We start from the raw sequence: 26,428 nt of genomic DNA on the forward strand, positions 1-26,428 counted from the left end.
GCAGGGTAGAGGATTAAGGAGGAGACTGAGGTCAGGGTAGACAAACCTTGAGGTCACCAGGCCCTGGTCTGTGCCCGCGTCTGGAGGCCCAGTTCAGTTGGGGGAGGCAGGGCTGGTGTGCTGGGGTGGTCTGGTTGTCTGTGCTTGTTTGCTGCCCCCACGGGTTGTCTGCACGATCTCCTGAGGTTGAGGAGGTCGCTGCGGGCTGACTCTGGACCAGACCTGCTCGCATCTGATAGTGCCAGCGGAGGAGGTAGCTATGTTTAGAAGTAATTACTCTATCTGTGCAGAAGCATTGGAACATCCTCCCTGGCAGTGGCAGGAATTAGCTCGAGGCATCACTGCTGGAGCAGCAGCAACTTCTTTGCTGGACTGTCCTGCTTTCCTTCCTGGGAAATGGGGGACTGCGCTGAAGCAGGGAGAGGGATGGGTCCTGGAAGTGGTGGGAGAGAGAAACCTGCCCACGCTCAGAGAACTGGGTTATTCCTGTGAGCCATTGCTATGGATATGTTAAACCATCTGCAGCAGACAGCCTGGGAGGGATGCTGACGGCAGTCATTTACTTAACAATTGCTTATTAAAGGTGTCTGATTGCTGAACATGGTTCTAGGTGCCTGGGATACGGCTTAGTTGTGAGCCAAGTCCTTGTCATTCTAGTGGACAGGGACAGGCAACACCTGCGCGCACACACACACACACACACACACACCCACAAAAGCAGGTGGAAGTAAAGTTGAGAGGTGTTGCTGCTCCACATTAGGCAGGCCCCTCTGCTAAGGGAACACTGTGCAAAGACCTGACTGAGGCCAGTGAGTCACCTGTGCTCTTCTGGGGAAGAGTGTTCCAGGAAGCTGGAGCAGCAAGTGCAAGGGCCCTGTGGCTGGAGGGTGGTTGCAGGATGGAGGGACAGTGAGGGGGCATGTACTCCTTGTTAACCCCTGCAAGGTGAATGCCCATCTGCTTTGAATGCTGGTGTGCCTGCTTCAGATTCATATGTTAGAACTTTAAGCCCAATGTGATGGCATTTGGAGGTGGGGGCCTTTGGAATGTGATTAAGTCATAAGTGTGGAAACTGGATCATTGCCTTTTAAGAGACCCAGAGAGCTCCCTCATCCCTTCCACTGTGTTTGGACACAGTGAGAAGATGGTTATCTATGAACCAGGAAGCAGAACTTCACCCAAAACTGAATCTAAAATGGAATCTACCAGCACCTTGCTCCTATAAATGTGAGAGAGATTCCTGCTATTTATAAGGCCCCCAGGCTATGGTATTCTGCTAGAGCAGCCCCAATAGACTGACACACTACTGTTACCAAACAATTTCATGCTTCATGTCAGAGATGAAGATGGAAGGGGTCTACATTGCTCTTCGGACCCCTGCCTCCAGAGACTAAGTGAGGGCCCCTGGGCTTGAATGATAGAGGATGCTTTGGGCTGGCCAGGCCTCCCTGGGGTCTGGAGGGCAGACTGTGGGTGCTTGGCCTGGAGGTGGTTGCATTTCAGAGTAAGAAGGTGAGGACGGTGAGTACATGCAGCTCTGTCATGTGATGGACTTGCATCTCTGCAGCATCGAGAACAGAGGAGGGGGCTCGAGGTGGAGGCAGGTCCTGGCCCTGAAGCCACCCTGCTCCTGAGGGTGCTTTGCCACTGCTGGTGTCCATGTAGGAGGGCCCGGACGGGCAGCTGAGATGCTGAGCTCTGTGTTTTGTAGGGAAACCAGTCAGGGTTGGGGGCATCCCAGGGGCTCCTAGTATGAAAAGGGCTTCCTGGCGGCTGCTGGCACTCTCCCTTTGTCTGCAGTCTGTTTTGTCTCCCTCCACTGCTTCTCTGCTCTGACTCAGTTTCCAGGTTTTCCTTTTTCTTTTCTTTTTTTGTATTGAAGTACAGTTAATTTTCAATGTTGTGTTAGTTTCTGGTGTATCGCAAAGTGATTCAGTTATACATATATATGCATATTCTTTTTCATATTATTTTCCATTATGATTTATTAAAGATATTGAATATAGTTCCCCATGCTATGCAGTAGGACCTTGTCGTTTATTTATTTATTTTTTAAAAATATGTATTTCTTTGGTTGGGCCAGGTCTTAGTTGTGTCATAAGGGATCTTTTGTTAAGTGCACAGACTCTAATTGTGGCACATGGGCTCCAGAGTACATGGGCTCAGTAGTTGCATCACAGAAGCTTAGTTGCTCCACAGTGTATGGAACCTTAGTTCCCTGACCAGGGATTGAACCACATCCTTTGCATTGCAAGGTGGGTTCTTAACCACTGGACCACCAGGGAAGTTCCTATCTATTTTAAATAGTAGTTTGTATCTGCTAATCCCAAGCTCCTAATTTATTTCTCCCCACTTTCTCTTTGGTAACCAGAAGTTTGTTTTCTATGTCTATGAGTCTATTCCTGTTTCATCAATAAGTTCATTTGAGTTGTAGTTTAGATTCCACATATAATTGATATCATATATATGATATATGATGTTATAAGATATCTTCTTTTTCTCACTTACTTCACTTAGTATGATAATGTCTATATTCATCCATATTGCTGCAAAGGGCATTATTTCATTCTTTTTTATGGCTGAGTAGTGTTCCATTGTGTATATAAACCAAATCTTCTTTAGCCATTTATCTATCCACGGACAGTTGGCTTCCATGTCCTGGCTGTTGTAAAGAGTGCTGCTATGAACACTGGGGTGCATGTATCTTTTCATATTAGTTTTCTTTGGAAATATGCCCAGGAATGGTATTGCTGGATCATATGGCAATTCTATTTTTAGTTTTTGAAGGAACCTCTATACTGCTTTCCATAGTGGCCATACCAATTTACATTCCCACCAACAGTGTAGGAGGGTTTTCTTTTCTCCACACCCTCCAACATTTGTAATTTGTAGGAGAAGGCAGTGGCACCCCACTCCAGTACTGTTGCCTGGAAAATCCCGTGGATGGAGGAGCCTGGTAGGCTGCAGTCCATGCGGTCGCTAAGAGTCAGACACGACTGAGTGACTTCACTTTCACTTTTCACTTTCATGCATTGGAGAAGGAAATGGCAACCCACTCCAGTGTTCTTGCCTGGAGAATCCCCGGGATGGGGGAGCCTGGTGGGCTGCCATCAATGGGGTCACACAGAGTTGGACACGACTGAAGTGACTTAGCAGCAGCAGCAGCAATGAAGGCTATTCTGACCAGTGCAAGGTGGTTTTTATTTTGTAGTTTTGATTTGCATTTCTCAAATAATTAGGCACATGAGCATCTTTTCATGTGCTTATTGGCCGTCTATCTTCTTAGGAGAAATGTCTATTTAGATTTTCTGCCCATTTTTTGATTCTGTTGTTCATTTTTTTTTTTCTGTTATTGAGTTGTATGAGCTATTTGTATATTTTGGAAATTAAGCCCTTGTCAGTCACATTGTTTGCAAATATTTTCTCCCAGTCTGTAGGTTGTTTTTCATTTTGTTTATGGTTTCTTTTGTTATGCAAGCACTTAAAAGTTTGTTTAGGTCCCACTCGTTTATTTTTGTTTTATTTCTATCGCCTTGGGAGACTGACCTAAGAAAACATTGATACTATTTATGTCAGAGAATTTTTGCCTGTGTTCTCTTCTAGGAGTTTAATGGTGTTGTATCTTATATTTGTCTTTAAGCCATTTTGAGTCTATTTTTGTGTATGGTATGAAGGTGCATTCTAACTTCATTGTTTAGCATGCAGCTGTCCAGGCTTTTCTTAAATCAGTTCCAGCTGGTGAGACAGCTTTTACACTCCCCAAGGTGATAATGGGGCCTCTTCCTTGTTGAGTTTCCTGACAACGCTCTCCAGTGAGCCATCAGTTTCTTCACGACCCTGGGGACATGCAGGCTCCGTTTTCAAGTACATCCTGGGGCTTGGCATGTGTGACAAAAGGCAGAGGGTGAGTTCCACAAGAAAAAAATCAGGTGTGCATTTTTTGGTACATAAAAGACAATCTGAAGCTTCTTTTCATGGAAAAGAGGTGGTGGGGGAGCAGGATGGAAAGATATAGAAATTCATCACCATGAATGAGCGGAGAGGGGAGAGACCAGAGGAGAAGGAATGTGCAAGAGAGTGAGAAAGAGAGAGTGGGGTGCACGTGGATGAGGCAGATGCAGAGATAAAATGCTTTCACAGGAGGTGCAGGAACATCAGTTTAAATCAAGGATGTCAAATGATTGCGGGTGCCTTTGAGTCTCTGACACACATGCCTCATGCCGGCTGCACGCACTCTTCATGTCTGTACACTCTTGACTGTTGGTTCTGGGCCTTCAGCGGGGGCATCTTGCCACTGCCTCTGCCTCCCCCCACTGCCTCTGCCTCCCGCATCCACGGTCAGAAGGACCCCTCCCCGTAGTCCTTAGTGGAAGCTTTGTTGCTACTGCCCTGCCTCCCTTCTCCCTGGCCCAGGTGGCTCTGTATCCTTAACAAAGGAGGCCATTGTGGTCCAGGTGGAAGGGTTTAAGTGAGAGACACACAAACTGGATGATGTCTGTAGGGGTGAGGAAAGCCAAGTGCTACGTGCCTGGACCCTAGGAGGTAAAGAAGAGAGGAGGCAGCACCAGGAAGATGAGCAAGATGAGGGAGCTACTTGCATCCTTCACCTGCCCCCCAGGGTCATCCTCGCTCTCAGAAAGCCCTCACCAGCCCCCCAGCTCCCTCGGCTTGGCTAGGCTGTTGGTGGATCCAGAGGCAGAAAGAGGGCTAGTGGTGGTGACTGAGTGATGGGGCAGCCAGAATGGGTGAGGCTGAATTGCAGAGAATCCTGACAGCTGCCAGGAAGGATCCAGGGTTTGAGGCTGTCCAGATTTGACCCTCAGCCTTGGGTGAGAAAGGGGAAGTCCTGGCTTTGAGGTCCTGGGGTGATGAGTTGGGTTGGGGGCTTCCCTTGAATCTGGATTTGATACCAGTTACAAAGAATTCCCAGGTCTTCATCCAGAGGCCATGCGATGGGGACATGCAGCTTGTGTTCATCAGGTTCTGTCCACTGTAGTTCTAGTTCCCCCTACACACATTGTGCAAACTGGGGAGCAAGGAGCAGTGGTCTTTTCTCTAACACACATTCCCTGTGAAATGATGCTTCCTGGGAGTTACTTGTCTGTAACTTCCCCAATTACTGCACCCCCTCTCAGCCCTGCCCAGTGCCATGGTGACCTATGAGGTTTCTATTTTCTTTTTTACTGACCTGAAACTCGGTCCTCCTGGACAGAAAAGTCAGGGGCTACAATGTCTCACAGAATTGACCTAGGACAGCAAGCCCTGGGATCTCACTCCTCAGCAGTTCCTTGCCCCAACTACTATGTGGACAATGATAGATGGATCTGGGAACATCACTCTGGAGTTTGATTCTTTATCTACTCCCACAAAATGCCAGAGACTATCTGGCTTACAAAACTGGACTTCAGGGATACTGGCCATGTAGCAGAGGATTTAACCCTGTCCCAGGAGAAGTCAGTTTTTTGCCCTTGGCCCATTGAAAGTAATCTCTAAGCCCCTGGGATGTTCTGGTCATGGTTCGCCTGGCAGCTTTGGGCCATACCAACAAAGTGATATAAGGTGGAGCTCTGGGCCACAAAAACATGTGAGTGAACGTGGGTAGGAGTTTGGGTCATATGGTATAAGCTTGACTTCTAGAGGGACTAGACTGAGGTCAGCCTCGTGGGCACCAAAGTGCCTCCATGGTAGACTCCAGTAAAGAGTCTGGATCCCAAGGCTTGAGGGCTTTCCTGGTTGGCAATGTCACCACACATTGGTGCTATGGAAGCAGCACTGTCCTGACTCTAGGGAGAGGGGCAAGTGGAAGCCCCTACATTTTGTGTCTTCCTGGACTCCCTGGTTGACTTAAACCTCTATCTTTTCACTGAAATAAACCATAAACCGTAACCATGAGTATAGCAGCTTTCTTGAGCCCCAAGTCCTTCCAGAAGATTATCAAACCCCAGCGTGGCCTTGAGGACCCCAGCTTGCACTTGGTGTCAGAAGTGAGGGAGGTTTTAAGACCTGCTGCCTGACTACAGGCCACCATTGTGGTGATTCCCGACTGCTCCCAGACTTTATTTTTTTTAAATTTTTACAGTTTTATTTATTTATTTTTGGCTGTGCTCAGTCTTCATTGTTGTGTGTGGGCTTTCTCTAGTTGCAGCGAGCGAGGGCTACTCTCTAATTGCAGTTCATGGGCTTCTCACTGCAATATCTTCTCTTGTTGCAGAGCATGGGCTCTAGGGTGCGCGGACTTCAGTAGTTTAGCTGCCCTGAGGAATGTGGAGTCTTCCTAGGCCAGGATCAAACCCATGTCCCCTGCATTGGCAGGTGAATTCTTAACCACTCACCCACCAGGGAAGTCCTACTTCTGGACTTTAATAGCTCTCCAACTGGTCTGTTTTTCTCACCCCAGTCAGTTCTAGTGCTGCAGCCAGAATGGGCATTTAAAACTGTCAGTCCTCGCACATTTTCCCCTGCTGAAACCCTCCACTGTGTTGTGTCTGCATGGACTCTAAAGGTTTGGGCATGAGCTAAAACCCTGGTATAATCTGGCTTTTGCTGACCCTCTCCAACCCCATCCCCTTGCCTACCACATTCCAGCCCCCCTCATTCCAATCCCCTTTGGTGTGTGGCACACACCTGAGCTCTTACCTGCTTTGGAGCTATCTCCCATGCTAATCTCTTTCTTGCTCTTTGAGCCTCGCCTAATGTTAGCCTTTTCGGGAAAGTTCAGGGCATCTCATCTGCCATCTCAGAATCTATTCACAGCTTGCCCAGCACCCCTCTCAGTGTGGACTCATACACTTACATTGTTACCTTTCCTGTTTATTTCTGCTCTTTCCATGCTGGACATCCCTCAAAGGCAGAGATTTTGTGTGTATTTTACTTGCAGTTGTAGATCTTGTATGTAGATCCTGAACCCAGCATCAGGTGGCTAATCAAACCCTGCTTGTTGGAGCAATGAGTGACCTTCCACCATAGCTACCGCATGGCTAACCTTCACCAGCATTAGCTGGTGGTGCCCCAGCCTCCTTGACCAAACTCCCCACCGATGTGGTCCCAAACCACATGCTCCTGTGGGTCCTGATAGATGTCCTGGCTCCTGGGGTGTGTGTGTGTGTGTGTGTGTGTGTGTGTGTGTGTGTGTGTGTGTGTATGTATTGTCCCTTTCCTTCCACTTTCCTGGTTGGATTATGGTGTGACTTAAATGGCACCCCACTCCAGTAGTCTTGCCTGGAAAATCCCATGGATGGAGGAGCTTTGTAGGCTGCAGTCCATGAGGTCGCTAAGAGTTGGACACGACTGAGAGACTTCACTTTGACTTTTCACTTTCATGCATTGGAGAAGGAAATGGCAACCTATTCCATTATTCTTGCCTGGAGAATCCCAGGGATGGGGGAGCCTGGTGGGCTGCTGTCTATGGGGTCACACAGAGTTGGACACGACTGAAGTGACTTAGCAGCAGCAGCAGCAACCTAGTTATAGGCCTGATGGCAGGAGGGTAGGCAGGGGCAGACCCTGAGTTCAGCACGTGTTGTCTTACGTGGGAGAGAGTTTCACATTGTCTTCAAGCAGGAGGAATGGTATGCTTTTCTATGCATCCGTCCTCGATTTTTGTGTCCCACAGAGTTTCTTCTGCCTCTTTGTTGTATTCTGGAGCTCCATCATTGCTGTTTTCATTGGTATCTAGTTGTTTATTCATTGTTTTTTGGAGGAAGATGAGCACTGAGATCTTCTAGTTCTCCATCTTGCTGTCATTACTGGAGAGTTTTCCCCCAGAGATTCAGCACATGATCTGTTTGGTGAATAGTCTGTGTACATTTGGAAAGAATAAGTATCTGCAATTGCTGGATTTAGTGTTCTGTAAATGTCAATTAGGTCCACATGGTTCATGTCTGTGTCTTCTATTTCCTTACTGATTTTCGTTGACTTGTTCTATCAACAGTTGATGGAGGGGTGTTAGAATCTCCAACTATAATTGTGGAACTCTCTCTTTAATTCTTTCAATTTTTGCCTTATGTATTTTGAAATTTTGCAATTTGATCCTTCAGGCTTGTGAATTTTATACTTTTCCTAATAAATTAACTCTTTTTTAAAATTATGGAGCATTACTGTCTTCAAGCTTAGTTAATCTGTTATTAATATAACCCCTCTGGCCTTCTTTTTATTGTTTGCCTAGTATCATTTTATTTTTTAAATTAATTAATTAATTAATTATTTTATTTTTGTTTTGGAGGCTAATTACTTTACAGTATTATATTGGTTTTGCCATACATTGACATGAATCTGTCACGGGTGTACATGTGTTCCCCATCCTGAACCCCCTTCCTTCCCCATCCCATCCCTCTGGGTAATCCCAGTGCGCCAGCCCCGAGCACCCTGTCCCATGCATCACACCTGGATTGGTGATCCGTTTCACATATGATAATATACATGTTTCAATGCCATTCTACCAAACCATCCCACCCTTACCCTCTCCCACAGAGTCCAAAAGACTGTTCTATACATCTGTGTCTCTTTTGCTATCTCACATACAGGGTTGTTGTTACCATCTTTCTAAATTTCATATATATGTGTTCAGTTCAGTTCAGTTCAGTCACTCAGTCATGTCTGACTCTTTGCAACCCCATGAATTGCAGCACACCAGGCCTCCCTGTCCATCATCAACTCTCGGAACTCACTCAGACTCACATCCATCGAGTCAGGATGCCATTCAGCCATCTCATCCTCTGTCGTCCCCTTCTCCTCCTGCCCCCAATCCCTCCCAGCATCACGGTCTTTTCAAATGAGTCAGCTCTTCACATCAGGTGGCCAAAGTATTGGAGTGTCAGCTTCAGCATCAGTCCTTCCAATGAATATTCAGGACTGATTTCCTTTAGGATAGACTGGTTGGATCTCCTTGCAGTCCAAGGGACTCTCAAAAGTCTTCTCCAACACCACAGTTCAAAAGCATCAATTCTTCGGCGCTCAGCCTTCTTCACAGTTCAACTCTCACATCCATACATGACCACAGGAAAAACCATAGCCTTGACTAGACAGACCTTTGTTGGCAAAGTAATGTCTCTGCTTTTGAATATGCTGTCTAGGTTGGTCATAACTTTCCTTCCAAGGAGTAAGCTTCTTTTAATTTCATGGCTGCAGTCACCATCTGCAGTGATTTTGGAGCCCCAAAAAATAAAGTCTGACACTGTTTCCACTGTTTCCCCATCTATTTCCCATATATGTGTTAGTATACTGTATTGGTGTTTTTCTTTCTGGCTTACTTCACTGTGTATAATAGGCTCCAGTTTCATCCATCTCATTAGAACTGATTCAAATGTATTCTTTTTAATGGCTGAGTAATACTCGACTGTGTATATGTACCACAGCTTTCTTATCCATTCATCTGCTGATGGACATCTAGGTTGCTTCCATGTCCTGGCTATTATAAACAGTGCTGCGATGAACATTGGGGTACACGTGTCCCTTTCAATTCTGGTTTCCTCAGTGTGTATGCCCAGCAGTGGGATTGCTGGGTCATATGGCAGTTCTATTTCCAGTTTTTTAAGGAATCTCCACACTGTTCTCTATAGTGGCTGTACCCTAGTATCATTTTAAACTGTCTTCTACTTTCAGTCTTTTCCTGTTGCTGACAACCTCTGCTTTTTCACTGGGGTGTGTAGTACATTTATATTTAATCAGTGATATGGCCAGAATTAAGTCTATAATTTTGCTGTTTGTGTTCCTGGTTATTGTTCATTTATACCTCGTTTTCTTCCTTCATTTTGGTTAATTTATTCTCCACTTGATAGCTCAGTTGGTAAAGAATCTGCCTGCAATGTAGGAGACCCAGGTTCAATTCCTGAGTTGGGAAGATCCACTGGAGAAGGGATAGACTACCCACTCCAGTATTTTTGGGCTTCCCTTGTGGTTCAGCTGGTAAAGAATCCACCTGCAATGCAGGAGACCTGGGTTCGATCCCTAGGTTGGGAAGATCCCCTGGAGAAGGGAAAGGCTACCCACTCCAGTATTCTGGCCTGGAGAATTCCATGGGCTGTATAGTCCATGGAGCAGCAAAGAGTTGGACACGATTGAGCGACTTTCACTTAATCTGTTAATTTATATATTACCTTTGTAGACTTATCCACTGCACTTTTTTAGTGGCTTCTCTAGGGAGGACTATATATATATATATATATAACTTTATATATATATAGTTATATTATATATAATATATTACAAATATATATATATGTATTTAAAGGACTGAATGGGAGAAGTGATATCTTTCATACACGGTGGGGGAGATGTCTTAGAATTTAGCTGTTGAGCATCTCAATGTCTAGAGTTTGGGAAGGTGAAGGGAAACTAGCCAAGGTGACTGAGAAGGCCTCGATTAAGGTAAGAAAGCCTACAAAAGAGAAAGGTTACGTTTTTCTGCTGAGGTCATACAAAAAGAGACTTTCTAGGGAAGTGAGTTAATGACTGTGTTCACACTGCCAGAGGAGGGGTGAGTGTGATCGGGGGTGAGGATTGACCATCGTGTTTGGCCATGTTGGTTGGGGTTGGGAGGGAGTCACTGGTAATCTTGGCAGAAGTTTTTCTTGGCAGAAGAGTGAAAAGAAAGTTGTTTAGAGTTACTTGAGGAGAGAATGAGAAGGGATGAAGTAGGAACAGCATGTAAAGACAACTCTTTTAAGAAATATTTCTTCAAAGGGGAGCAGAAAAGTAGTGCAGTTTTGAGGGAGATTTGCGTCAAGGGAGGGTTTTACTGTTGTTGTTGGGAGATACTAGTATTAATATTTAATGTTGTTGTTGGAAGATACTAGCATATTTATACTAATGGAATGACTCAGGGCAGGGTAAAAAAACACATAATCTAAAATATAAACCACACTTATGCATAGATGTGTACTTATTAACAGTAATTATATTTTGATTGTGGGATCATGAATGATTTTTGTATTTGTCTCTGGTTGAAAATCTATACTTTATACTTTTTCCCTACAATAAGCTCATCTAACATTAAAAATAAAAAAGTGAAGTGGTGGAGATAATTAAATTCACCAAGAAAACCAGAGCTTTCTCATCTCTCTGAAAGCTTTTTTTTATTTTCGTATGAGCAACGTATGTTTGCTCACGGCAAAAACATTAAAACAGTATAGAAAAGTTAATAAGTAGAAATTAAAATCTCCCTGATTGACCCTCTCTTTTAATACCCAATTTCCACAGCTTAGTAAAGTTGGTGGTGTGTATTTCAGGAAAATTTCACACACACACACACACACACAGGCTTCCCTGGTGGCTCAGTGGTGAAGAATCTGCCTGCAATGCAGGAGACCTGGGTTTGATCCCTGGGTCAGGAAGATCCCCTGGAGGAAGGCATGGCAACCCACTCTATTACCCTAGAGAATTCCATGGACAGAGGAGCCTGACAAGTTGCAGTCCATAGGGTTGCACAGAGTCGGACAGAACTGAAGTGAATAAGCAGTATGTATACATATATTTATGAATATCCCTTTTCTCCCTACCTAAATAGGATTTTATATATATTGTTCTGGAACTTTCTTTGGAACCAGTGACCTATCGGCACATATGCATGCATGTGTACTCAGTTGCTCTGTTGTGTCCGACTCTTTGTGACCCCATGGACTGTAACCCATCAATCTCCTCTGTCTATGGCATTTTCCAGGTAAGAATACTGGAGCAAGTTATCATTTCCTCCTCCAGGGGATATTCCTGACCTAGGAATTGAACACATTTCTCCTCCATTGACAAGTGGATTCTTTACCATTGAGCTCCCTGGGAAGCCTCTTCAGCACATATAGGTCTTCCTTGTTTAAAACGAATGATTGTGGAATATGCCATCATGTGGGCATTTCAAAATTTATTTCCTAGTGGGTGGACCCTCTCCCTCCCAGTGTATTTCCTGCTACTACAATAATATTCACTTAATTTATTGTAAGTAAATGTTGGCTTACTTGTGAGAGTAAGTTAGTGGGATAGATCCCTGGAAATGGAATTGTTAAATCAAAAGGAATGTGCATTTAAAAACTAATGAGTATCACCAAATAGTCCTTCTGAAAGATTTTGCCAGTTTAGTCCATTTTCTGTGTATCATCTAGTATTGTGTATTGTTAACTATTTTGCCAATTTGAAACTTAATAATGGTCTCTTGATATTAGTTGAATTTCTTTATGAGGGAAGTTGAATATCTTTTCCTATGTTTAATGTTCATTTATATTTTTCTATGGACTGGTGGTTTCACTACTGGTTGTCCTATACTTATTAATTTGCCAGAACTAGTGTCTGTCTACAATGTGGGAGACCCAGGTTCGATCCCTGGGCAGGGAAGATCCCCTGGAGAAGGAAATGGCAATCCACTGCAGTACTATTGCCTGGAAAATCCCATGGACAGAGGAGCCTGGTAGGCTACAGTCCATGGGGTCGCAAAGAGTCGGACACGACTGAGCAACTTCACTTTCACTTTCTATTTATGAAGGTGATCAATCTTTTTATCAGTTCAGTTCAGTCGCTCAGTCGTGTCCGACTCTGCGACCCCATGAACTGAAGCACGCCAGGCCTCCCTGTCCATCACCAACTCCTGGAGACTATCCAAACCCATGTTCATCAAGTCAGTGATGCCAACCAACCATCTCATCCTCTGTCGTCCCCTTTTCCTCCTGCCCTCAATCTTTCCCAGTATCACGGTCTTTTCAAATGAGTCAGCTTTTGGCATCAGGTGGCCAAAGTATTGGAGTTTCAGCTTCAACGTCAGTCCTTCCACCGAACAACCAGGACTGATCTCCTTAAGGATGGACTGGTTGCAGTCCAAGGAACTCTCAAGAGTCTTCTCTAACACCACAGTTCAAAAGCATCAATTCTTCGGTGCTCAGCTTTCTTTATAGTCCAACTCTTAAATCCATACATGACCACTGGAAAAACCATAGCCTTGACTAGACAGACCTTTGTTGGCAAAGTAATGTCTCTGCTTTTTAATATGCTGTCTAGGCTGGTCATAACTTTCCTTCCAAGGAGTAAGTGGCTTTTGATTTAATGGCTGCAGTCACCATCTGCAGCAATCTTGGAGCCAGAAAAATAAAGTCTGACACTGTTTCCACTGTTTCCCCATCTATTTGCCATGAAATGATGGGACCAGATGCCATGATCTTCGTTTTCTGAATGTTGAGCTTGAAGCCAACTTTTTCACTCTCCTCTTTCACTTTCATCAAGAGGCTTTTGAGTTCCTCTTCACTTTCTGCCATAAGGGTGGTGTCATCTGCATATCTGAGGTTATTGATATTTCTCCCATCAATCTTGATTTCAGCTTGTGCTTCCTCCAGCCCAGCGTTTCTCATGATGTATTCTGCATACAAGTTAAAAAAGCAGGGTGACAATATACAGCCTTCACATACTCCTTTTCCTATTTGGAACCAGTCTGTTGTTCCATGTCCAGTTCTAACTGTTGCTTCCTGACCTGCATACAGGTTTCTCAAGAGGCAGGTCAGGTGGTCTAGTATTCCCATCTCTTTCAGAATTTTCCACAGTTTATTGTGATCTATACGGTCAAAGGCTTTGGCATAGTCAATAAAGCAGAAGTAGATGCTTTTCTGGAACTCTCGTGCTTTTCCCATGATCCAGCGGATGTTGGCAATTTGATCTCTGGTTCCTCTGCCTTTTCTAAAACCAGCTTGAACATCAGGAAGTTCACGGTTCACGTATTGCTGAAGCCTGGCTTGGAGAATTTTAAGCAGTACTTAACTAGCGTGTGAGATGAGTGAAATTGTGCGGTAGTTTGATCATTCTTTCGCATTGCCTTTCTTTGGGACTAGAATGAAAACTGACCTTTTCCAGTCCTGTGGCCACTGCTGAGTTTTCCAAATTTGCTGGCATATTGAGTGCAGCAGTTTCACAGCATCATCTTCCAGGATTTGAAATAGCTCAACTGGAATTCTATCACCTCCACTAGCTTCATTCGTAGTGATGCTTCTAAGACCCACCTGACTTCACATTCCAGGATGTTTGGCTCTAGGTGAGTGATCACACCATCATGATTATCTGGGTCGTGAAGATCTTTTTTGTACAGTTCTTCTGTGTAGTCTTGCCACCTCTTCTTAATATCTCCTGCTTCTGTTAGGTCCCTACCATTCTATCCTTTATTGAGCCCATCTTTCCATGAAGTGTTCCCTTGGTATCTCTAACTTTCTTGAAGAGATCTCTAGTCTTTCCCATTCTATTGTTTTCCTCTATTTCTTTGCACTGATCTCTGAGGAAGGCTTTCTTATCTCTCCTTGCTATTCTTTGGAACTCTGCATTCAAATGGGTATATCTTTCCTTTTCTCCTTTGCTTTTCACTTCTCTTCTTTTCACAGCTATTTGTAAGGCCTCCTCAGACAGCCATTTTGCTTTTTTGCATTTCTTTTTCTTGGGTATGGTCTTGATTCCTGTCTCCTGTACAATGTCATGAACCTCCGTCCATAGTTCATCAGGCACTCTATCTATCAGATCTAGTCCCTTCAATCTATTTCTCACTTCTACTGTATAGTCATAAAGGATTTGATTTAGATCATACCTGAATGGTCTAGTGGTTTTCTCCACTTTCTTCAATTTCAGTCTGAATTTGGCAATAAGTCAGCTCCCGGTCTTGTTTTTGGTGACTATATAGAGCTTCTCCATCTTTGGCTGCAAAGAATATAATCAATCTGATTTTGGTGTCAACCATCTGATGAGGTCCATGTGTAGAGTCTTCTCTTGTGTTGTTGGAAGAGGGTGTTTGCTATGACCAGTGTGTTCTCTTGGCAGAACTCTGTTAGCCTTTGCCCTGCTTGCTATATGTGATATAAATCTCTTCTCATTGTATTAATTTTTCTTTTAACTTTGTTGATAGTATTTATTTTTCTGATGCAAAAGTTTATCTTTTTGTCAAAACTCTTTTCCTTTTTTGGCTTCTGTGTTTTATATAATATTAAGTATTCTCCACTGCAAGATTTTAAAATAATTCATTTTATTATTGTCATGAAAGTGACTTTCTCTCAGTCTCCCCAGCTTTAAGCTCTGCATCCAGGGAAATAGTTTGAACGGGGGCAGGGAGGGGATGTGGCTTCACATGGCTGCATGTCACCTCACTTGGCCAGTGAAGCCATCAGGCCCCAGGCTTCCAGGACTCCTTTATAGCCATTCTTTCCAACCTCTCAAAGGGGTCGGAATGTTCAGGCTTCCAGTGTTCGGGTACCCATTTTTTGGGTACCTTTAAGAAGTGGCTCACGTGCCAAAGCCTGTGTGCAGGCTGAGTCTTAGGGATGCCAGGAAACCTCTGAATGCTCCAACCATTGACTGTAACCTTCCAAGCTTTGGGCCTGTCTCATCCATGCCTCAGAGCTTCTTCCTGAATTACAGAAGCAGAGAATTTTAGAACCAAGAGAAACCCTAGAGATCATCTAAGTCAGAGTCAATTTTATAGTCAGAGAAACAAGTGAAGTCAAGGATGTGTTGATAGTAAGTGACAGGCCAGGTCCCTTTGGACCAAGCGCTGACCCCTCGCCGCTCGCATCCTCTCTGAATCAGTTTCCTTGAAGGCTCCCCAAGGATGCTCCTGGGCATCCTGCAGCGTATCACCCACGCTCATTAGATGGAGATGAATGGTAGTGGGTGCTTTATGAACCCCTGGAGATGAGTCTTTGTAGGCTGGGAAAAGTGTCCACAGCTCAGTGTGCCCAGAAAGTCCACTTTGGACGTGGATTTGAGCCTGTCTTAGGGAAGAGCAATGGCAGACAGACTGCAGGTCCTCTGAAATGGAACACAGGGGCATACAAGATAGAAGTAGGGTTCACTCTGCTACTGGCTCTTGAGGACCTGCAGGGAGGGGTGGGACAGCACCCCCAGCCACTTGCCAGTGGTTTTGATGACAAAGCGGGCAGGGGCTGAGCCATGGTCAAGTACAGGGGAATCTGTGGTTCTTCACAGGTCAGTGTTCCGAAAACACAGGAGAGGCATTTGTTCTGGACTCTGGGACTCCCGTGGTCAGTCTTCCCTGCCTCCAATGGATAACTGAAGCCAGGAAAGCTACGTAAGCTCCACATCGAAGAAGCTGAGCCACCAAAGACTATGGGAGATAGGTTAAGAGCATCAGTAAGCTGGGACTGGCCTTTGGGTTATTTTATGAAGGTTTAGGTGCTTGAATAGGGGTTCCAGACTGGTATGGGGACCTGTTTTAACAGGGAACTAAGTGGGAGAGACAATGAAAAAAAGAAAATTGCAGACTTAGGGTTCTTTTCTTCCAAGAGTAGCATGTCAGGGGACACCGGCTCTGGGAAACTTCCAGTCGGAAGGGTCAGAAGGATGAGAGGAGCCTCACGATGTAAAATCCTACTGACCCTCCTGGCACTTGGTTTATTTTAATTACAATTATAAAGCATGTCCAAACTCTAGCCCCTGACATGTGAAGCAGATAGAATCACCGACAATTTTAAAAACAATCACTCTGAAGGCGGGTGCTAGCATTTGCCTGGTCTGGAATTTGACCAGGTGCCTCCTCTGAGCTCCATGTTGCGGGTTTTGGCCTCCAAACTTCTTGGCTGGTGGCTCTGGTGCCACGCAGCCATGGGCTGCTCACTGGGCATGTAGGACCAGGCACCCTTGGGCTGGAGCTGCTGTGGTCTCTGCCTGCCTTGATCCACATGGCCTGCATGTCCCTTCACTCCACAGGTGCAGTGTGCTCCCCTCTCAGGGCGGCCATGGTGTTGGATGGGCCACACTGATTCGAGAAGATCCGTATCCTTCACTGTGGCTTCCCTGAGCAGAGATGGGGGAAGATGTGCTCTGTGTCCTGGGGGACACAGATGGGGGCAGCCTCCCACTCAACTGGGAGGCTCTAAGCCCCCATGTGCAGCAGCCATGGGCTCTGTCCTCCAAGTGTAGTGTATGCAGGACACATATCCAACAGGGAGATTAGGTCAGCGGAAAGGCAAGACCAGGGTGTGTGTGTGTGTGTGTGTGTGTGTAATGTGTTGTCTTCAAGCCCAGCTCCTCTGCATTAGTGGGTGCCAATGAACTATCTTTTCAGATTAAGCTGGATGAGTTGAGTTTCTGTCACTTGCTCCCCAAATGTTTTGACTCTCTGCCTTGTATCTGAGGAGTGGGTGGGAATTCCTCATCTCCATGGCTAGCCCAAGCTCTTACCTGGAGTTTCTGCACCCCACTCCCCACCTCAGTGGTTCCCATTGGGAAACTATTTTCTCTCCATCAGGGAATAAGTTGGGCTCACCCACCTCTTCCTCATCCCCTCCCCTTCTCAGGGCTTCAAGGGTCCTGCAGGCCTTGCCTTGGGTTGGCTGAGCTGGTCTCCTGGCCTGCAGTTGCCCCCATGGATGCAGCACAGCCTACGGGACGTGACCCTGAGCTTGTCTGCTGGGCAGTGACTGACTCCTAGCCTGGGCTCCCCAGCCCCAGCCAGAAAGGGGCCCCAGTGGTCAAGCCTCAGCTGCTGCTCAGTCTGGAGGCTGTGTCCTGGCACCTGGATGAGGGCGTGGGGTGCGGCTCCTCCAGGAGCAGCTCTCAGAGGAACCTGTGGGTGGTCCTGGGTGGCACTGTGGTGACAAGGCTGAGTGGCTCCTGAAATGTCCAGACATGTGTCTTGAGGACATAGCAGAAGTGTTTGTATCTCTTCTCACTTCCACCAAGAGACATAAGGGTGTTTAGATCATGTGTTCCAAGGGGTACAAGACTCTGAACCCTCTCACTCAGGTGGGTACCTTGGCCAACAAGGGCTCTGGGTTACAGAAAGGTGGGGCAAATGCAGGCAGATGTTAGGGACCCACAGATATGGGGCCACAGAAACTGTGAATATAGCAAGACTTCCAGCTTGCTATAGCAGTGCCCAGGGTCCCTGTGGAGGGTTGTTACAAGGACCTCACCCTCCGACCATGCCCAGCTTCTCTCCCTCTCCTCTGGCTTCCAGGGACAACATAGCCTCCAGCCACCTCCATCCCCTCCTCCTAGCTTGTGTGGATCCCATCAAATGTAAGCCCCATGGCAAAGAACCCGTCCACGACGAATCAAGGCCATCCATGCTTTCAAATATTAAATCTGTTCAGAATATTAAATAATTTCCTCTTCAATGATCCCAGTAAATTTAATTAGTGCTTGTTCTCCCAATAGAGTTGTCTCCTGGTTTCAGAGATGTTGCAGTCACGAGTATGGGGGCTCAGATTCTGGCAGTGCGCACGGCTGGACAGTCTCCCCCGACAGCCCCCCTCAGAGGCGGGCATCCTAGTTCATCAGCTGCCACATCCCTGTGGCTGGGTGGAGACACAAGCATTGTCCTCTGCAGGCCGTCCATTCTCTAAGAAGGGGTCCAAGTGAAGTTTGGGTACCAAAAGCCCTTACTGGTTGTGAGGTTATAAAAAGACCGTGGCCCCCACCTTGGGGCTTTTTCTCTCTGGCTCCTTAGATCAGACGCTCTGGGAGAAGCCAGCTTCTGAGACCAAGGCCAGTTTTCTGAGTCTGGGTTATTGAGACTCATTTTCCTTATCTGTAATTTGGGGGCAGTAACACCAACCTCAAGTCATTATTTCAAAGGTTAAATGAGGAAATTGCATGTTGGGTGTGTAGCCCACAGTAGAAATTCAATAAAAATTAATTTTCTTTTATTGCGCTCATGAATCATGAGCTTCAAAAATATTTATTGTGTAATGATGAAACTTCCAGAACTTCAGTTCAAAATAATAAACCCAAGAGGGAGCTCCTCCTGAGAGGACCCAGAGAAAGGGCTAGACTGTATTGCCAAGATGGTCCGTGAGCTTCAAAGAGACATGGGGAACTCCTGACGGCTTGATACCAGCAAGTCAACTCAAAACTTAATTGAAAAGGAAAGTCAAGAGGTTGACCATGGTATTCCCTCAGCTTCTTGGTCAAAGGCACGGGGACCTTTCACCCCCGCAGGTAGAGCCTTGCCTTTATCAGGAACTGTCCTGATTCTTCCTCCTGCTTCGAGCTGGTGCACTGGCAGATAAACTGCCTCTGTAACATTTCTCATCAAAACGTAAAAATACTCCTTATATTTTTCCTGGTTACAAATATGATTGAGATCCAACATAGAAAACTTAGAATATACAATGAAGTTCAAAAAAGAACAATAAAAAATTACCCATTGTTCATCTGTATGGAGGGAATCACTTCCAGCCAAGAGAGTGTGTCCCTGCAGCCTGTTCCAGGGCCTGGAGAGTGTAAGTGGCATTGCACTGCACACTGTTTTAGAAATCTTTCCATTCAAAGCCTTATGAGCACTTTGCGATGGCACCGAATATTCTTCTACAGAAGGACTTTTAATGAGTGCACAAGTTATTTACCAAGCACCCAGGAGTTGCATGTGCAGTTTGTTTTCAGTCTTTTGATGTCATAAGCAATGCTGCAAATGTTCTGGTACATAAATCTTCCAAGATAAACCTTTGCGTTCGTTCCCGAGTTTCTCCTTAGGGTGAATTCCTACGAGTTGAATTGCTGAGTTAAAGGTTAAACACATTTTGGAAGCTTTTGATCCAAGTACCAATCTGCCCTCCAGACAGATGCCCCCTTCGACCCCACCAGCTAGTGCAGGAGAGGGTCACTTCCCAGCAGAAGCACGGAATGCAATCAGCAGTTTCAGAATCGGGCGGGTGGAGAAGCGGAAGTCTGTTTGTGTTTTGATTAGCGTTGCTTTGGTGGCTGGTGAGATTAGACACTTTCGGTGCTTTGGGGTCCTTTTTAAGTCTTCTTTGTGAGTTGCCTCTTCAAGCCCCCTCCTGTTGCAGTCTCATCCAGCATATGTGTCCCCATCTTTGGTGTTTAAAGATGGTGTTGGAGGTGAAGACAGCCATGTTAACATGTGGGAGTGTGGATGAAAATACTGATAGAGGATGGCAAGGCCACTCCGTGGGTGGAGTGTTTCTTCATGTTTTTCTCAAATCGCTTTACCATGTGACATTGTCATTGTGCTGTTTACCCTTCTGCCTCCCAAACTTAGCACCCAGTGCCTGGAGGGCCGCATCAGATCCTTTTCATGCCTGTGAGCCACTGACTGACCGAGAGCTGGGCCCTAGGAAGGTGCTCAAAGAATATATGTTGGATAAATGAATGCATGAGGAATTACTGTCTTTGGGTAAATGGCAAAGTTGTTCATGAAGGCAGCTTAAGACTGCCTGTCCCTTCATGTGACACTTTTGGAACATCCGTGAGTGTTAAGTGGGCAAGCCAAGAAGATGAGGACAGTATGACAGTCCTATTCAAAAAGCGCCAATGCTTTGGAGCAAGAATAGTAGGAAAAATTTGCATTTTATTCATTTAGCATCAAAAAGCACAGGGTTGGGGGAAAAAGAAGTGGCTGCTGGGTGGGCACAGGGTCTCCTTTTGGGGTGATGGAAATGTTTTGGAACTAGATAGGGGTTATTTTTGCACAATATTGTGAATGTGCTAAATAGCACTGAACTGCACACTTTAAAATGGTTAATTCTAGGTTATGTGAATTTCATCTTAGTTTAAAAAAAGGCACAAGGTTTTCCTGGCTGTTCCCTGCTCCCGGCCACTTCAGCCTGATATGTGGTGTGTCACGACTGCCAAAGATTCTGCAGGAAATTGCATTGGTGCACTGGGCCGTTGGTTTGTTGTGTTAGCCCTGAAGTCACAGATCAGAATGAGTCTCACTGTCCAGGGGAGTTGGCGGAGAGATGAGTGGGGAGTGAGCTGGGTTTGCAGAAAGCTGAACAGAGGGCGCATCTGGGTCAAGGGTCAGTGTGGGGTCCAAAGTAATTGGCCAAGGTTGGTTGACCATCCGTAGGCCTGATCTTGTGTTGGGGCAGAGGAGGACCCTCCAGGTTGGGAGCGGCCACAGCCTGGCCAAGGAAAGGTCAACACTCCATTTGGAGTCGGGCTCCCCCAGCAGAGCAGGAAGAGGCAAGTGTGTATGGGCTTCTAAATGCTCAGATGATCCCTTTCCTCGGTACTGGGCACTGTGAGGACCCTGGAGCAGGGGAGCTGGCCTGAGAACAAGGCTTCTTATATTAGTCTGCTCCTGAGGGGGTGGTTAATTGAGGGATGGAGGGGTCATTGTTTGATTTTGAAATTTTGCAGCTTGAGAGCCATACCCTTCCTCCCCTGATGCTCTTCCCCCTTGCCAGGTGGGACTTGGCCATGAAGCTCCCGGAAGCAGGGAGGAGACAGGAGGGAAGGAGGCACAAGAGCTATTTTGGAAAAGAATGAGCTTCCAGAGGGGGAGGTAGAAGGAGGGAGATCTCTTGAAACAATAGGCAGCTCACCTCTCTTCCTGCCCCCACGTCTCCTTTGAGCACTGGCACTGCTGATTTGGTCTGGGGCAGCCAGGCTGCTTCAGAGAGAACTGTAGGCTCCCAGCCCTGGAGATGGACTGAGGGTTATGAGGTCTGTCCCTGTACATTAGCATAGAAGAAAACCAAGCCCTGAAGATGCCCACAGAAGGTCCCCATCACACGGGAGGCCAGGCTGAGCTGGGCACCCAGGCCCTCTGTCCTCTGGTCTTGGATTGTCCTCCCCACCAAACGAGATGGGAGCCCACCATCTCATTTCTCAAGAACCGGTCAAGGGGGTGAGGGGGCCTGTGGCCATAGGGCCAGGCTCAGTGAACAGTCCCCGGGGGAGTTAGTGTTTCATTTTCAATGTTCATCTTATTTTGGTAGAAATCTGTCCTAGACATCCCAGGGGGCTGACTGTCCTGAATATGCACACACTGGGGGCCCTGGTCCAACGATTTGGGTACATTGGGCCATTTATTGCCACTGTTGGGAACAAAACAGGAGGCCCAGCCTGGCAGCGGGGGTGCTCCCCTGGATGGGCCAGGAGACCAGGTCTGCTGGGCAGCAGTGGAAGACCTGTGGCCCCAGGGTTGCCACGCCTCACAAAGGTGTCAAAAGTGACATCTGCCCAGTCCACCTCTCAACTTCACTTGGAGATTCAGTGCTGGATGGAGACAAAAATGCAGCTTTAGTTAGGATGTAGATGGGGCTGAGCAGGGAGGGGAAGGAGGAGTGAGAGGTATGGCTGAATTTCAGGACTGGGAACTCTGACTGTTAGGAGAGATAGGGACATCAACAGGGTGTGTGGGCTGAACTGTCCCCCAGATTCACATGTTGAAGTCCTAACCCCTAGCACCTCAGGACATGCCTGTATTTGGAGGTGGGATCTTTAGAGAGGCAGTTAGGTTAAACTGAGTTCATATGGATGGGCCCTAATCCAACATGACTGGTGTCCTTATCAGAAAAGGTTAGGGCACAGAAGAATGATCACGCGAGGAAACAGGGAGAAGGAACCAGCCCGTCAACACCTTGATCTCGGCCTGCGGCCTGCAGTGTCTGTGCTGCTTTATTTTGGAGAACCAGGGCCACTAACACAGGGAGGAGTGCAATGTGGGCAGCCCTCCCAGGGTGGGTGCCTTGTCCGGAGTCCCCTGGAGCTGGAGGGAGGCGGCTTGCATCCTGCTGTTGCTCTGGTCAGGCAGAAGGCCTCGGAACTGGGAATCTGGCTGGTGGTGGTGACCGGCATCGCCTTTGTTGTTGGGGACGCGATCAGGCGTGTTTGTACAGGACCATGTGTACGGGACACGGAGATAACACGGTGCCCTGAGGTCTCTGGGAGGAAGCATGGAAATTAAGCCACAGTGTAAAAATGTCAGGTTCTAAGCGGCCTACGATCCACCTGAAGTTTTCTTTCCTCTGTTATTTATTCTTCTGCCTCCTTCGGGGTGACTCCCAAGCCACGTCATTAACACATGCCCTGACCTGTAGGATGTATGTGCCATCACATATTTGCCAGAAGCCATGTGACAGCAGCCAGCACCCCATGGGGACTGCAGCCTTTCCTGCCTATGTGAGCTTTCAGTGACTGGGGAGGGGGTGGGCTGCCTTTGGTTTCTAGAGGACATCGATCGGGTCATGTCCCAGTGAAACTGATGTCATTTCAGCCACCCCAACAACTGTCAACTCAGTTCACAGACTAAAAGAAAATTTAAAAATTTGAAGTGATGGACATGAACTAAATTATTTGGCAGTTACTACAATATATACATATATCAGATCATTATGTAGTACACATTAAACTAATATAATGTTATATCAATTTTGTCTTAACAGAACTGGAAGAAAAAAGTTTATGGAAATAGTAAAAGTCTGAATTTTCCATTAAGGCACTCAGTAGATTCCAAACTTTAATGATAAAAGCCATCCAAAGTGATTCAGTGAAGTGTTCTTTCTAACTATGTTAGTTACTTAGATTATTTAATAGTGGTACCCTGAAAATGTACATCCTTACGGCAAGCTACCCACTCAGGCGTGTGGGAGGGCACTGTATTCAGTTACTCACGGGTCTGGACCAGGCTTTCCTATCATGCTTTCAACCCAGGGATGATGCAGACTAAAGGTGAAAAGTTGGATTGAGGGCGCACTCGAATTCAGCGCAACTTCGTCTTAACCATTCAATAATGTGTCAAGATGGCAGAATCAACATAGATGACCATTTGGATTCAATTTAACAGAAATAAGTCGAAACCCCCACCCTCACCTGTTTGGGCATACGCACAGAAACCACGCAGAAGAAACAGACTGGGAACGAGGCAGCCTGTGCTGTAGCGACGGTTAGGACATCTCAGTGGAAACTCCATGTCTAAAGCGGGGAATTACATGTCCTCTTTGCCACCCAGCTGTGGTGGGACTGATGCCGGGACTTGTGCAAAGTCCCGAGATTCAGCAGGACCATGACCGCAGCAGAGTCCGCGTCCTCTTGAGAGGAAGGTTTCCCTGCAGTGCAGGCTCTCCTCTAATGGGGAGGCCGTCATGCGAGGTGGGGAGCGCACCGCCATGGCAGTGCCCAGGCAGAGCTGGGTATGCTATATCTGGGTGCTGTAACAGAGAGAGAGAGAGACAGGCTGGGCCAGATGATGGCCAACACCTGTCTGCTCTGAAGCTCGTCTGATTTCATTATTAATTCCCCTGGGAGTGGGTTGAATAATGTCCCCCCAAATTCATGCCCACCCAGACCGCAGAATAGGTCCTTATTTGGAAACAGTGTCTTTGCAGATGCAATTATTGAATAGTTAAGATGAAGTTGTGCTGAGTTTGAGTGCGCCCTCAATCCGATGACTGAGATCCTTATAAGAAAGGGAAGAGGATGCAGAGACAAACCCACATGGAGACAGAGGCAGAGACTGGAGCAATGCTGCCACAAGCCAAGGATGCCAAGCACCATCGGCCGCAACCAGAAGCCAGAAGGGAGGCCTGGCATGATTTCTCCCTGGAGCCTTTGAGACAGCAGGCTGATACCTTTTCACCTTCAGTACTGTGAGAGAATACATCTCTGTTGTTTTGCAGCCGGTGGTTTTGTGTGATGGGAGCCCCGGGAAGCTGACACACCCTTTTGCTTTCACCCTGGGTTGTCTCTGTGGAGCCTCGGAAAAGGGAAGAAGCTCTCTTGACTTCATCATTGTTTTAAAGACCTTCAAGTCTAATGGAAAATTCTTGTTATTTTTCATGATGCCGCATCCCCCACCTTTTCCTTTTAAAAGTATTTTATGCTCACAACCAACGTTGTACCATCCACAAACATGTTATTGTGAGTGCGGTTTGGATGAAACTGTAAAGAGAGAGCATGTGCTTCCGTCTTGGCCTTGGGAGCACAAAGCCAAGCACAGCAGTGCCTGGGTGCTCCCAGCTCTGCTTCCTCCCTGCTCCTCCACCAGCTCTGGCCATACATCCCTCTTTCCTTTCTCCTCCTCCTGTCTCCAGCCTCTGAACCTGCTTAATTCACCTCTGACTGAAGGTGATGAAGACAGCGGAATGGGTAAGTCAGTTAAGATTCAAGCATGTTGCCTACACAATTCTAAGCACCTGGATTTGGGGAACATGGGAAACTAGATAGATTTTCCAGCATGCTCCCAGATGCCTCTTATCCTGCAGACACCCTCGGCCTCTTCTCTGTCCTCTGGAAAATCCATCTGTCCAAGCGGATGGGCACGTCTTCGGCTCAGGCAGCCTGTGCCTTCCCTCTGTCCATGACCTTGCTCAGATTCAGCTGAGCACATCCACACAACAGGGACAAGAGTGCTACTTCTGTGGAACAAGCTTAGCACAGACCTTCCCACAGGATCGCCCGGGGTTGCCTAGCAATCTGACAGCACTCTGCCTCAGCAGACACACGCCTCGGATGGATTTTTCCTATTTTTAATTTGTTTTCTGGGTGGGTATTATTGTGCAATCACAGGCAGAGCTCTAAGACGTGGCATGGGTCCCACTCAAAACAAGCAGATCTGAGAAGATCGGGAAGGACCCAGCTGCCCCCGAGCGGGCCACGGCATCTGTTCTGGGAGGCTCTTGGCTCTGACTACCGCCCCTGGTTATGAAAGTTGGATGGTGCCTGGGAACCCTCTGCTGGCTCCTCTCATGCAATTTCCCAGGCCTTCTCAGCTCTCCCAAAGCAGCCGGGTTACCAAGCAGCCCAAAGAGCGAAATGTGCTCGATGTGGGCCAGGGATCCTGAGCTGCCTGGATCTCCCTCTGACATTTCCCAGCCACGTGGGAGGAGAGATGGGACGATTTGCAAGTGGCTCACCCTCCTTTGGAGAAGATAAATGTCAGAACTGAAAGCAACTGGGTACTGATATAGAGCTGCCTGCTCTTAAATAAAATATCAAGTCTGGAAGTGTGTGTGTGACATTGCAGATGCACCCACCTGCTCCCCTGCATGTGAAATAAGAGGCAGTGTGGTGGGGGGCGGGGGGGGTGGGGGCAGGACTACTGGCGGAGCCAGAGGCGGGGTTCAGGGTCCAGAGCTGCTACCCAGGCATTGGGAGGCCCCCGCAGGGCACCTGGACACGCTGACCTCAGTTGTCTCATCTTTCTGGAGTTGCCTCCAGCTCTGAAATGCCGGGATGATGCCCGCGACAGTGACACCAAGGGAGGGGATGAGATCATCAAGGAAAATAACATGAAGGGACTGACAGTGGAGTCTCAGGGAAAGCGGGCATTTAAGGAGGAGCAAGGGAACCAAAGGGAGATGCAGAGGGAGCTGTCTCGGGAGGGAAGAACAGAGAGAAAGTTCTAGAAAGGGAGTGGAGAACATGCCACCTGCCTTGTTCCCTGCTGAGAAGGCCGAGGAGCCAGCAGAGGGTTCCCAGGCACCATCCAACTTTCATAACAAGGGGTGACAGAGCCAAGAGCCTCCCAGAACAGATGCTGTGGTCCGCTTGGGGGCAACCCCTTGAATGATTCACTGTGTGGAGGAAGGGGCACAGGCCAGTTGGTCTCTAGGGACGCCAGCAGAGCCATTTCCAGGGGGATGTTGGAGAGGAGGTGGGGACCACTTGTGATAAAAGGGAAGGCAATGGCAGGAGAGCATCACTAGGGTTTGTTCTCAAAGGATGGGTGTGGATTGACCACGCTTTTAGGCTAGAGCTCCTCAGAGCAGGGAAAGTG

The 26,428-nt window shown here is 47.0% G+C and overlaps 1 long non-coding RNA gene across 1 annotated transcript in view; it reads left to right on the forward strand.

The window, feature by feature from the left end:
- LOC139177618 (uncharacterized) overlaps positions 1 to 25,655 on the forward strand; it is a 36,520-nt gene extending 10,865 nt beyond the window's left edge. Inside the window, exons 4-5 of the long non-coding RNA XR_011562137.1 lie at positions 15,928 to 16,030; positions 16,669 to 25,655. This is a non-coding gene — a long non-coding RNA (uncharacterized lncRNA). The remainder of the gene's footprint in view (positions 1 to 15,927; positions 16,031 to 16,668) is intronic.
- The last annotated feature ends 773 nt before the right edge of the window (positions 25,656 to 26,428 follow it).

The sequence above is a fragment of the Bos indicus genome, chromosome 19, assembly GCF_029378745.1.
Source record: "Bos indicus isolate NIAB-ARS_2022 breed Sahiwal x Tharparkar chromosome 19, NIAB-ARS_B.indTharparkar_mat_pri_1.0, whole genome shotgun sequence".
Classification (NCBI taxonomy): Eukaryota; Metazoa; Chordata; class Mammalia; order Artiodactyla; family Bovidae; genus Bos; species Bos indicus.